General features: G+C 41.7%; 1 protein-coding gene across 1 annotated transcript in view; it reads right to left on the bottom strand.

Annotated features, from left to right (window-relative positions):
• The window catches only part of TIA1 (TIA1 cytotoxic granule associated RNA binding protein), a 200,176-nt gene extending 197,617 nt beyond the window's left edge, over positions 1 to 2,559 (bottom strand). Inside the window, exon 1 of the mRNA XM_063648599.1 lies at positions 2,554 to 2,559. The gene's annotated coding sequence lies outside the window, so the exon portion shown is untranslated. The remainder of the gene's footprint in view (positions 1 to 2,553) is intronic.
• Positions 2,560 to 12,217: the final 9,658 nt, after the last annotated feature.

The raw sequence follows: 12,217 nt of genomic DNA, 5'->3' as shown, positions 1-12,217 counted from the left end.
ACTTTTTCAACATTATATTTCCAGTGCTAAAACAGTAACTTTACATAGTAGGTATGTACAATATTCATTCAAATATGTACAATAAACATATTTGAATGAATACTAGGATTAAAAAGAGTTTTTTTTTTCTGTCATGTTGTTCTTTGTTTAGTTACTTTAAAAACCTGTGAAGTAATAATGAACTATCTGGAAAGAAAATTAGGAAAACTCCCATTTACAATAGCACTGAAAAAAAGTAAAATACTTAGGAGGGGAAAGACTTGTTCACTAAAAACCACAAAACATTGATTAAAAAAAATTAAACAAGACAGACTGAGGCAGCGAGAGAGAGAAAGAGGGGAGGAGGAGGATTCAGGGAATAGGAGCTGGGGAGCCCTTCTGTGCCAAAGAAGTAGAAGTAGAGATACTCAACATTATGGCAGACAGGAGGCAGGACTAGATTGCAGCTCTGACTTGGATGGACAGAACAGTGTGTGGAGGGTCGCATCGTGAATTTTAGCTCCAGAATAACTGCAGGAATAAATCAGGAATCCCAGAGGACCCACAGACCCTCTGAAGGAAGTGGATTGCTCCTGCAGGACCCGGGAGACACCCCAAATACTGTTAGTGCCCAAACTGTGGAAGCTGGAAAGGGAGATCATCTGCCCCCAGACACACACTCCCACTGGGGAACCTGAAGGTCTAGTTTGCGGGAGAAGATGCCAGCCTTACCTGGAGCTGAGTCAGTTTGGAGAGCCAAGTGAAATACAGGGGTACAGGAAGCAGTGGGAAAGGCCCTTCGAGCTCTCTGGGTCCCCAAGCAGGCCATTTCTGCCTGGCACCACAGGGATCCTTCGGGGAAAATGCCACAGGGAGAAGGAAGTCTCCAGCTGAACTTTGTAACAATTTGAACTGGCTGAGAAGCCTCTTGGCCAGAACTTAGGGGAGGGCACATATCCGGCATATAGACTCCACAGGTGCGGGAAGAACTAAAGCCCTTTTCTTCTGCAGCTGGAAGGTGGGTAACATGGGGCAAGTTCTCAGCCTTGCTTGTCCACTGTCTGAAAACAGACTCAGTGCTGCTGCAGAGAGGGGGCACGGTGGGAGTGAGAATGGCCCTTTGGATTGCATGGGAGCTGGATGAGGCCTGTGATTGCTGGCTTTCCCTCACTTCCCTGACAACCTGCATGACTCAGCAGAGGCAGCCATAATCCTCCTAGGGACACAACTCCATTGACCTGGGAACCTCACCCCCATCCCCCACAGCAGCTGCAGCAAGACCTGCCCAAGGAGAGTCTGAGCTCAGACACGCCTAGCCCTGCCCCAACCTGATGGTCCTTCTTTGCCCACCCTGGTAGCTGAAGACAAAGGGCATATACTCTTTACAGTTCTAGGGCCCTGCCCACTGCCGGTTTCTCTCCATACTGCCACAGCTGATACTCTCTGGAAAGCACCACCTCCTGGCACAAGGCCAACTAGCACAAATAGAGCATTAAACCACCAAAGCTAAGAACGCTTACAGAGTCCATTTCATCCCGCTGCCACTTCCACTGAACAGGTGCTGTATCTACGGCTGAGAGACCCATAGATGGTTCACATCACAGGACTCTGTGTAGACAACCCCAGTACCAGCCCAGAGCTTGGTAGACTTGCTGGGTGGCTAGACCCAGAAGAGAGATAACGATCTCTACAGCTTGGCTCTCAGGAAGCCACATCCATAGGAAAAGGGGGAGAGTACATAGTCATCATGTCATCTAAAGTTAAGATGAAGGAAAGAATCTTAAGAGCTGCGAGACAACAGCACCAGGTAACCAATAAGGGAAAAGCTACCAGATTAACAGCAGATTGCTCAGCAGAAACCCTAGAAGCCAAAGGAATTGGGGCCCTATCTTTGGCCTCCTCAAACAAAACAATTATCAGCCAATAATTTTGTATCCAGAGAAACTAAGCATCATATATGAAGGAAACATACAGTTTTCAGACAAACAAATGCTGAAAGAATTCACCACTACCAAGCCACCACTACAAGAACTGCTAAAAGGAGCTCTAAATCTTGAAACAAATCCTGGAAACACATCAAAACAGAACATCTTTAAAGCATAAATCTCACAGAACCTATAAAACAAAAATACAAGTTAAAAAGCAAAAACAGAAAACCAAGATACACAGGCAACAAACAGCACAGTGAATGGAATGGCACCTCATATCTCAATACTAACATTGAATCTAAATGTCCTAAACGCTTCACTTAAAATATACAGAATTGCAGAATGGATAAGAATTCACCAACCAACTATCTGCTGCCTTGAAGAGACTCGCCTAATACATAAGGACTCACATAAACTTAGTAAAGGGTGGAAAAAGGCATTTCATGCCAATGGACACCAAAAGTGAGCAGGGGTAGCTATTCTTACATCAGACAAAACAAAATTGAAAGCAATAGCAGTTAAAAAAGACAAAGAGGGATATTATATAATGGTAAAAGGCCTTGTCCAACAGGAAAATATCACAATCCTAACCATATATGTTGATAGAAGGGCTGAGGCAGGGCTTGCCTGTCTGACATAATGTAAAAGAGTCTTGGAGCATGTCCGGGATCCAGGGTCTAAAACCCCTCATGGCCTATGGAACACCAAGCTCTGTGCCTAAGGGTGGAAGGCTGCCCTGCCACACTACAATCTAAGCCCAGGACATAAAACTCCTTGTGGCTTAGAGAGAATCCGGGACTCAGGGCATAAGACCCCTCTTGGCCTCTGGAATGTATCTAGACTCGCTGGCCCCTTGCTTCTTGCTCTCCCAGGATCAAAAATTGATTGTATCTTGAGTTAGAAGAACCTGTTCTCCATTATCTCAAGTAGCAGAGCATATGCTAAACCATCATATCTACGCTTGATGCACTGCTACCTTTCTACCCCTACATCCTCACGTCCTCACCACCTGCTTCTTTGTTTGATCACCAATAAATAGTGTGGCTTCCCAGAATTTGGGGCCTTCACAGCCTCCATACTAGCATTGGTCCCCTGGACCCACCCTGTGTACTCTTAACTTGTCTTGTCTCACATAAACTTGAAAACCTAGAAGAGATGGATAAATTCCTGGAAAAATACAACCCTCCTAGCTTGAATCAGCAAGAATTAGATACAATAAATAGATCAATAACAAGCAGCAAGATTAAAATGGTAATTAAAAAATTACCAACAAAAAAAGTCTAGGATCAGATGGAGTCACAGCAGAATTCTACCAGACATTCAGAGAAGAATTGATACCAATTATTTTGACACTATTCCACAAGATAAAGAGGGAACCCTCCCTAATTCATTCTGTGAATCCAGCATCACCCTAATACCAAAACTAGGAAAGGACATAACCAAAAAAGAAAACTACAGACTGATACCCTTGATGAATATAGATGCTACAATCCTTAACAAAATACCAGCTAACCAAATCCAACAATATATCAAAAAGATAATCCACCATGATCAAGTAGGTTTCATACCACGGATGACTAACATATGTAAGTCAATAAATGTGATATACCACATAAACAGAATTAAAAACAAAAATCACATGATCTCAATAGATGCAGAAAAAGCATTTGACAAAATCCAGCATCCCTTTGTTATTAAAACTCTCAGCAAAATCAGCATACAAGGGCCATGCGTCAATGTAATAAAAGCCATCTATGACAAACCCACAGCCAACATAATACTGAATGGGGAAAAGTTGAAAGTATTCCCTCTGAGAACTGGAACAAGACAAGGATGCCCACTGTCACCACTCCTCTTCAACATAGTATTGGAAGTGCTAGCCAGGGTAATCAGACAAGAGAAAGAAATAAAGGGCATCCAAATTGGTAGAGAGGAAGTCCAACTGTCACTGTCTGCTGATGACATGATCGTTTACCTCAAAAACCCTAAGGACTCCTCCAGAAAGTTCCTAGAACTGATAGAAGAATTCAGCAAAGCTTCTGGATACAAGACTAATATACACAAATCACTAGCTCCCCTATACACCAACAGTGACCAAGCAGAGAATCAAATTAAGAACTCAACCCCGGCTGGGTACAGTGGCTCATGCCTGTAATCCCAGCACTTTGGGAGGCTGAGGCAGGTGGATCACGAGGTCAGGAGATCGAGACCATCCTGGCCAACATGGTGAAGCCTTGTCTCTACTAAAAATACAAAAATTAGCTGGGCGTGGTGGCGCATGCCTGTAGTCCCAGCTACTCTGGAGGCTGAAGCAGGAGAATAGCTTGAATCCAGGAGGCAGAAGTTGCAGTGAGCCGAGATCACACCACTGTGCTCCAGCCTGGGTGACAAAGTGAGACTCCGTCTCAAAAAACAAAAACAAAATAAAAAAACCAAAAAAGCAAACAACAACAACAACAACAAAACTCAACCACTTTTAAAATAGCTGCAAAAAACAATAATACTTAGGAATATACCTAACCAAAGTGGCAAAAGACCTCTACAAGGAAAACTACAAAACACTGCTGAAAGAAATCATAGATGACACAAACAAATGGAAACACATCCCATGCTCATGGATGGATAGAATATTGTGAAAATGACCATACTGCCAAAAGCAATCTATAAATTCAACACAATCTTCATCAAAATACCACCATCATTCTTCACAGAATTAGAAAAAACAATTCTAAAATTCATATGGAACCAAAAAAGAGCCCACATAGCCAAAGCAAGACTAAGCAAAAAGAACAAATCTGGAGGCATCACACTACCTGATTTCAAACTATAAGGCCATACTCACCAAAACAGCATGGTACTGGTATAAAAATAGGCACAAAGACCAATGGGGCAGAATAGAGAACCCAGAAATAAACCCAAATACTTACAGCCAACTGATCTTCGACAAAGCACACAAAAACAAAGTGGGGAAAAGACACCCTTTTCAACAAATGGTGCTGGGATAATTGGCTAGCTACATGTAGGAGAATGAAACTGGATCCTCATCTCTCACCTTATACAAAAATCAACTCAAGACAGATTAAGAACTTAAATCGAAGACCTGAAACTAAAAATTCTAGAAGATAACATTGGAAAAACCCTTCTAGACATTGGCTTAGGCAAGGATTTCATGACCAAGAACCCAAAAGCAAATGCAATAAAAACAAAGACAAATAGATGGGACTTAATTAAATTAAAGAGATTTAGTTAAACTAAACTAAAAGAACAGTCAGAAGAGTAAACAGACAACACACAGAATGGGAGAAAATCTTCACAATCTATACATCTGACAAAAGACTAATATCCAGAATCTACAAGGAACTCAAATCAGCAAGAAAAAAAAATCCCCCCAGAAAGTGGACTAAGGACATGAATAGACAATTCTCAAAAGAAGATATACATACAAATGGTCCACAAACATATAAAAAAATGCTCAACATCACTAATAATCAGGAACATGCAAATCAAAACCACAATGCAATACCACCTTACTCCTGCAAGAATGGCCATAATCAAAAAATAAAAAAACAGTAGATGTTGGCATGGATGTGGTAATCAGGGAACACTTCTTCACCGCTGGTAGGAATGTAAACTAGTACAGCCACTATGGAAAACAGTGTGGAGATTCCTTAAAGAGCTAGAAGTGGAACTACCATTTGATCCAGCAATCCTACTACTGGGTATCTACCCAGAGGACAAGAGGCATTATTTGAAAAAGATACTTGCACACGCATGTTTATAGCAGTGCAATTCACAACTGCAAAATCGTGGAACCAACCCAAATGCCCATCAATGAGTGGATAAAGAAACTGTGGTATATATATATATATATATACACACACACACAATGGAATAGTACTTAGCCATAAAAAGGAATGAATATATGTATATATATACACACAATGGAATATATATATATACACACGGTATATATGTATTGTATATATATACAATATATACATATACATATATATACAATATATACAATACAGTAACTCAGCAATGGAAAATCAAACATCGTATGTTCTCACTGATATGTGGGAGCTAAGCTATGAGGACACAAAGGCATAAGAATGATACAATGGACTTTGGGGACTTGGGGGAACGGTGGGGGGGACGAATAAAACATTACAAATAGGGTGCAGGGTGTACTGCTCGGGTGATGGGTGCACCAAAATCTCACAAATCACCACTATTGAACTTACTCATATAACTAAACACCACCTGTATCCTAATAACCTATGGGAAAATAAAAAAAAAGAAGACAAATGGACACCCCATGTTCATGAATTGAAAGACTTATTAAAATGTCCATTCTATCCAAAGCAATCTACAGATTCAATGCAATCCCTATAAAAGTCTCAATGGCATTTTTTACAGAAATAGAAAAAAAGTTAAAATTTATATAAAACTACAAAAGACCTTGAATAGCCAAAACACACTTGAGAAAGAAGAATAAAGCTGGAGGCATCACACTTCCTGATTTCAGAATACTACAACCATTTAAAACAGTCTAGTACTGGGCAAGGATAGACATATAGAACAATGGAGCAGAATAAAGAGCGCAGAAATTAATCCACACACGCATGGTCAACTGATCCTCAACAAAGATGCCACAAATACAGAATGGGGAAAGGATAGTCTTTTTCATAAATGGTGTTGGGAAAACTGGATATCTACATGCAATAAAAAATTTGATTTTTATCTTACACCGTACACAAAAATCAACTCAAAATAGATGAAAGACTTAAATGTAAGACCTGAACTATAAAACTCCTATAAGAAAACATAGGAGAAATCTTCATGCATTGGTCTGGGTCATGATTTTCTGGATATATCCCCAAAAGCACAGGCAACAAAGGCAAAAATAGAACAATGGGACTGCATCAAACTAAAAAGCTTCTGCACATCAAAAGAAGTAATTAATAGAGTGAAAAGGCAGCCTATAGAATGGGAGAAAATGTTTGTAAACCATATATCAAATAAGGGGTTAATTTCCAGAATATATAAGGAAAACAGCTAATAACCAATTTAAAAATGGGCCAAATACTTGAATAGACATTTCTTCAAAGACAACACACAAATGGCCAACAGCTATATGAAAAGATGCTGAACGTCACTAGTTATCAGGGAAACAAATCAAAACCACACTGTTAGGATGGCTATTATGAAAAAGACAAAAGATAACAAGTGTTGGAAAATACATGGAGAAATTGGAGTACTTGACACTGTTGGTGGGAATGCAAAACGTTACAGCCTCTATGGAAAGCAGTATGAAGATTCTCCCTAAAATTAAAAATAGAACCACCATATGATTCAGCAGTCCCATTTCTGGATATATATACACACAAAGGAATTCAAATTAGGATCTCAAAAATGTATTTGCACTTCCAACTTCACTGCAGCATTATTTACAATAACCAAGATGTGGAAACAACCTAAATGCCCAATGTTGAATGAATAGAAAGGAAATACGGTTTATAAATACAATGGAATATTATTCAGCTTTAAAAAAAGGAAATCTTTCAATTTTCAACAATGCAGAAGAACCTGGAGGACATTATGCTAAGTGAAATAAGCCAGGCACAGGAAGACAAATAGTGCATGATCTTAAATATATATGGAATCTAAAATAGTCATGTTTATAGAATCAGAATTGTGGTTATCAGGAGGAAATGAGGAGTTGCTAATTGCAACAGGTATAGTCTCAATTACACAAGCTAAATAAGTTCTAGAGATCTGTACAACACTGTTCCTATAGTTAACAATACTGTATTGTACTCTTAAACATTTAACACAGTAAATCTGTTAAGTGCTCTTACAATTACATATATGCGTGTATATATATATGTGTGTGTGTGTATTTGGCTAGGACTTAGTGCCACTAACCCTGAGATGGAGGTTAGTGATACTAAGTCCTAGCCAAATACTTTCTCATGGTAACTAACAAATACAACTAGGGTTGATGAAGGATCTTGGAGTTCAGCTAGCTGAGTGCTGACTAAAGTACCTGAGGATACCTCTTCTGAGGAAGAGATAATTTAGGAAGGACATACAAGCTGTCTTTAAGTGTTAGAAGTATTATGTCAAACAGGGATTAGTTTCATTCATTATCACTCTAAAGCTCTACTCTCCACTTTTAAAAAATTGTTCACCCATAACAGTAAAATATTTTCAGTACTCTTCCGGCAAGTATATATTTATTTATAAGTTATATGCACATTAATTGTTAGCAAAGTTGAAGTTCTTTTTTGTTTTTAAGATGGAAAATAAGCAGTCTTTGTATTTTCCTCCCCCACTCTGGAGGGTGACTTGTGCTGCCCCTGGAATGTACACACCCTGATATGGAGACCATGGTTTTGTGGGGACAGCTAGTACCAGCAGGAGAATTTTAAGAAAGTTGATTCTGGCCTTACTAGATTGTCATATCTATAGCCCTCTCCTATGGTAGAGCCCCAGGAATTAATTTTTCAAAGAGCAGTTATTTCTGGGGTTGTGTGATCCCGACACCTGATTAGACCAAGGTTGGTGCCCAGGCCAAAGCAAGCATGGACATAAAGGATGAACATAAAAGAAGCTGTTGCATATCAGGTGGCATGTGACTTGGGCCCTTCGGGAAGCAGACGCCAAGATGGAATTAAAAGAGCAACAGATGTACTGGAGGGAAATGTTTGGGAAGGATACAGGCGAGAGGAAGCAGGAGTAGACAGAAAGATCCTGTAGACCATGAAGCTCGTCTGACACCAGAGAAAGGAGAGAGGGAAAGGAGGATTGTGTAGGAAGAGCCTCAGGCTGCAGGGCATCTGAGAAAAATCTCAGCAGGATGGATGGGGAGTCTTCAGATGAGGTTGCCTGCTGGAAGAGTCCTTTGTCAGGAAACAGTGCCCTATCTCTGCTTCCCTTGCTGTGTTCAGTGACTGACTGGGAGTAGCCCATTCGGTGTGGGGCTTGTGAAGGCTGTGGTGGATCCTGAGGTGCAGCCGCTAGAGGCTGTCCACTGACTACACCCTCCCAGCAGGGAAGCTTGGAAAGAGCATTTCCATGGGGTTCTGAATTGCATGCTGACAAATTGACCCAACCAGATTTGCTCCCTTGGGAAGAACAAATGCCTGCTGCTAAGGATAGACGACTCACTCGGTCCTTGGGAATGCTTATAGGACCTCAGTGACACTTGGCTCTTGCTTCAGTTCCCTGTGAGTGACCCCTGCAATCCAGGCAGAGTCCTGTCTTGGAAGTCCTGCCTCCTCCCTTCTGCATGTGACCTTATCCTACTCCCTCATCATCTAGGTTCATGAGCGCATGCCTTCCCAGGACCCGGAAGAGCCTCCCTGAAACATTGTTACCTCTAAGGAAGAACTTTCTAATGCTAATAGCCATGCAACAGTGGAATGTGCTAGCCCCTTAGGAAGTACAGATTGTCCTATCACTGCACTTGCTTTTGCTCAGGTGGCATAGTTTCCTGAAAATTTGGCGTTAACTGGAAATTTGGACTAGACCAATGCTTCTCAAAGAACGTGCCACCTGCATCAGAATCAGATATGTGTGGGAAGTGGGGTGGTGTGTGGGGAGGAGTGGTTAAAATGCAGATCTCTGGACCTTACCCAGACCTCTCAATCAGCATATCTTGGGAAAAGATTCAGGTATCAGCAAACTTATGTTGAAGCTGGCTAGAGAAAACATACTATGAGGTCCCTCCCCACTCTGAGAGTCTACCATTCAACTTCTAAAGCTGTTTATTAACTGGGACTGGCTGGAAGCCCTTGGAAAAGTTAGTTAACCTTTGGGCCTCAGTTTTGTCACCTTTGAAACAGAAGTTCAATTATAGTCTCTCTAACTCTGGAGTCCATGCCTCTTATCTATCTTCTCTCTCTTGATTTGAAGATTTGCTTGTGTCTGCGTACAAGTGAGCATGTGGAAAAAAAAACCTGTTGCAATGAAATAAAATAGTAAGTACTCAATAAATTTTGTTGACTGATACCTTGGTTTAGGCTTAGTCAAAGGAGACCATTCAAAACAGGAGGAAAGCCACATCTTAAAAGCTAGGAGCTTCCCAAACCTTGGCTCACTTCAGAGTCTAACATGAAAGCCGTTATTTAAGTTGTGCTTCTGAAGTGGGCTGGAGGCCAAGGCAGTGGCTTACACATCACAGGACTGCTGCAGGCCAATAAATGCTCTGCTAGCGATGCTCATGGCTTGAAAGAGGTTTCCCCTGTGTGGCTTTATCAAAGGCCACAGGCCGGCAGCTACACACGCAGAACTGTTCCTGTGTGGATACAGAGGCTGTCTGTCAGGCTGTCCCTTGCAGGAACCACAGGGTTGGTTTTCATCCCCTCTGTAGGGAGGAGGATGGAGGAAGAGGTGGGGAGAAGGAGACCTGTGGGGTTTATCCAGATCCCAGAAATAGAAGGCAAGACACACAATCACATCTAGGGATACAGAAGCCTCAGACTGGTTGCAGTGTCTCCATCTACTTTTTTTCTTTTTTTAAATAATTCAGATGGGGTCTTGCTATGTTGCCCAGGCTGGTCTCAAACTCCTAGGCTCAAGCAATCCTCCCTCCTTAATCTCCCAAAGTGCTGGGATTACAGGCATGAGCCACTGCATCTGGCCACCATCTACTTTGGTTTTAGGAGAACATTTAGGAAAAAGGAGCGCTGTGTTTCTGAGTCAAGGACATTGGGTGCTGCTGGGAATCGGATAGGTGCCCCTGCCTGCATGGGGCCTGTATGGCTCCTGTCAGCTAAAGGTAGTTATTATTCGGGTCAGGTTGCCTGGGCTTGGAGAGCCTGGGCTCTCTCATCAGAGTCCTCTCCCCTCCTTTTCGGGAGAATCTGTCTTCAGAAACATCTGGGTGAGCCATTTCTGCTGACAGTCATCCCCATGTTTATGACCTTGTGAGATACCCAATGACTCTCATCTTTTGGTCCCCAGGCTCTGATCTAACACAAGCCTTGTCCAGCCTCATCTTGAGTTTTCAGGTAAGACCCCTTGGTTTAGTCCTTTACTTGTTCTTCCCTAATTCTCCTGCCTATAGAGATAAACCTCCGAGATTCCCCAGAGAGCTGAGGACTGGATGACATTCCCAGTGTTTTTTCCTACACATGTTCCCCTGAGGGAAGAGAATTTGCAGGAATTCAGATCCACTGTGTGTGAAGCACCCCCTATGTGTCTTACACGAATGCTCTCTAAGGTGGGTTGTGAGATCCCCAAGAATGACCCACTGGGGAGCAGGAAGAACATGCCAGTACTCCTACTCATATTTATTTTCCAATCCAAGATACAAGAAAGAGATGAAGTTTACTCAACATTTAATGGAAGCTAGCACGTTCATGCCTGGCACGTAAGGTATCTTGAGGGCAGAATGAGGGTTCCAACCACACAGAAGGCTTACAGTGGCACTCTTGGGCTTTTATTTATTTTTTTAGCATACTGAGACAAACTGCAATGAGCATTAGATTTATAAATTCTAAAATAATGCTCACAAAATGGACAAGTGGCTTATAAAGAAGGTATGGATTGACAATCATACTAAAACATAAATCCAAGCAAATCCCACAAACACAGTGAGGAAAAGTAGGGGAAATTTCTATTCCCACAGTGAGCTGTGTCAGGCTCATTGTGTTACAAAGTAAAAACAATGACAATCCAATCAGATCTGAGAAGTTGAAGAAAGCTGGTAAAGAAGGCAATTTGGAATATGGATTTACATCCACAATCTTTAAGGTGAGCCTCCCTCTAAGTTTATATCATGCTTCAAGAGACTAGCAAATGGTGATATAAAACCATCACACTGGCTGGTCGTGGTGGCTCACGCCTGTAATCCTTGCACTTTGGGAGGCTGAGGCAGGCGAATCACGAAATCAGGAGTTTGAGACCGGTCTGGCCAACATAGTGAAACCCTGTCTCTACTAAAAGTACAAAAAATTAGCCAGGTGTGGTGGTGTGCACCTGTAATCCCAGCTACTCGGGAGGGCTGAGGCAAGAGAATCGCGTGAACCCAAGGAGGCGGAGGTTGCAGTGAGCCGAGATCGTGCCATTACACTCCAGCCTGGGCAACAGTGCAAGACACTGTCTCAAAACAAACAAACAAAAAAATGAAAACAAAAAAACCCCATCACACTTAGCAGTGTGTTTAAAAACTAAGCACCCAAAACATGAAGACATGTCTCTACAGTTTTTCAGCAATATTTAATTTTCAGGAAAAAAAAGTCTGGTTAGAAAATTTTATTAAGCACAGATGGTTCCATGGTGAGCACTCTGGACTCTGAATC

This window comes from Pongo pygmaeus, chromosome 12, assembly GCF_028885625.2.
Source record: "Pongo pygmaeus isolate AG05252 chromosome 12, NHGRI_mPonPyg2-v2.0_pri, whole genome shotgun sequence".
NCBI lineage: Eukaryota > Metazoa > Chordata > Mammalia > Primates > Hominidae > Pongo > Pongo pygmaeus.
The sequence above is the reverse complement of the archived record's forward strand: the minus strand, read 5'-3'. Positions and strand labels throughout refer to the sequence as shown.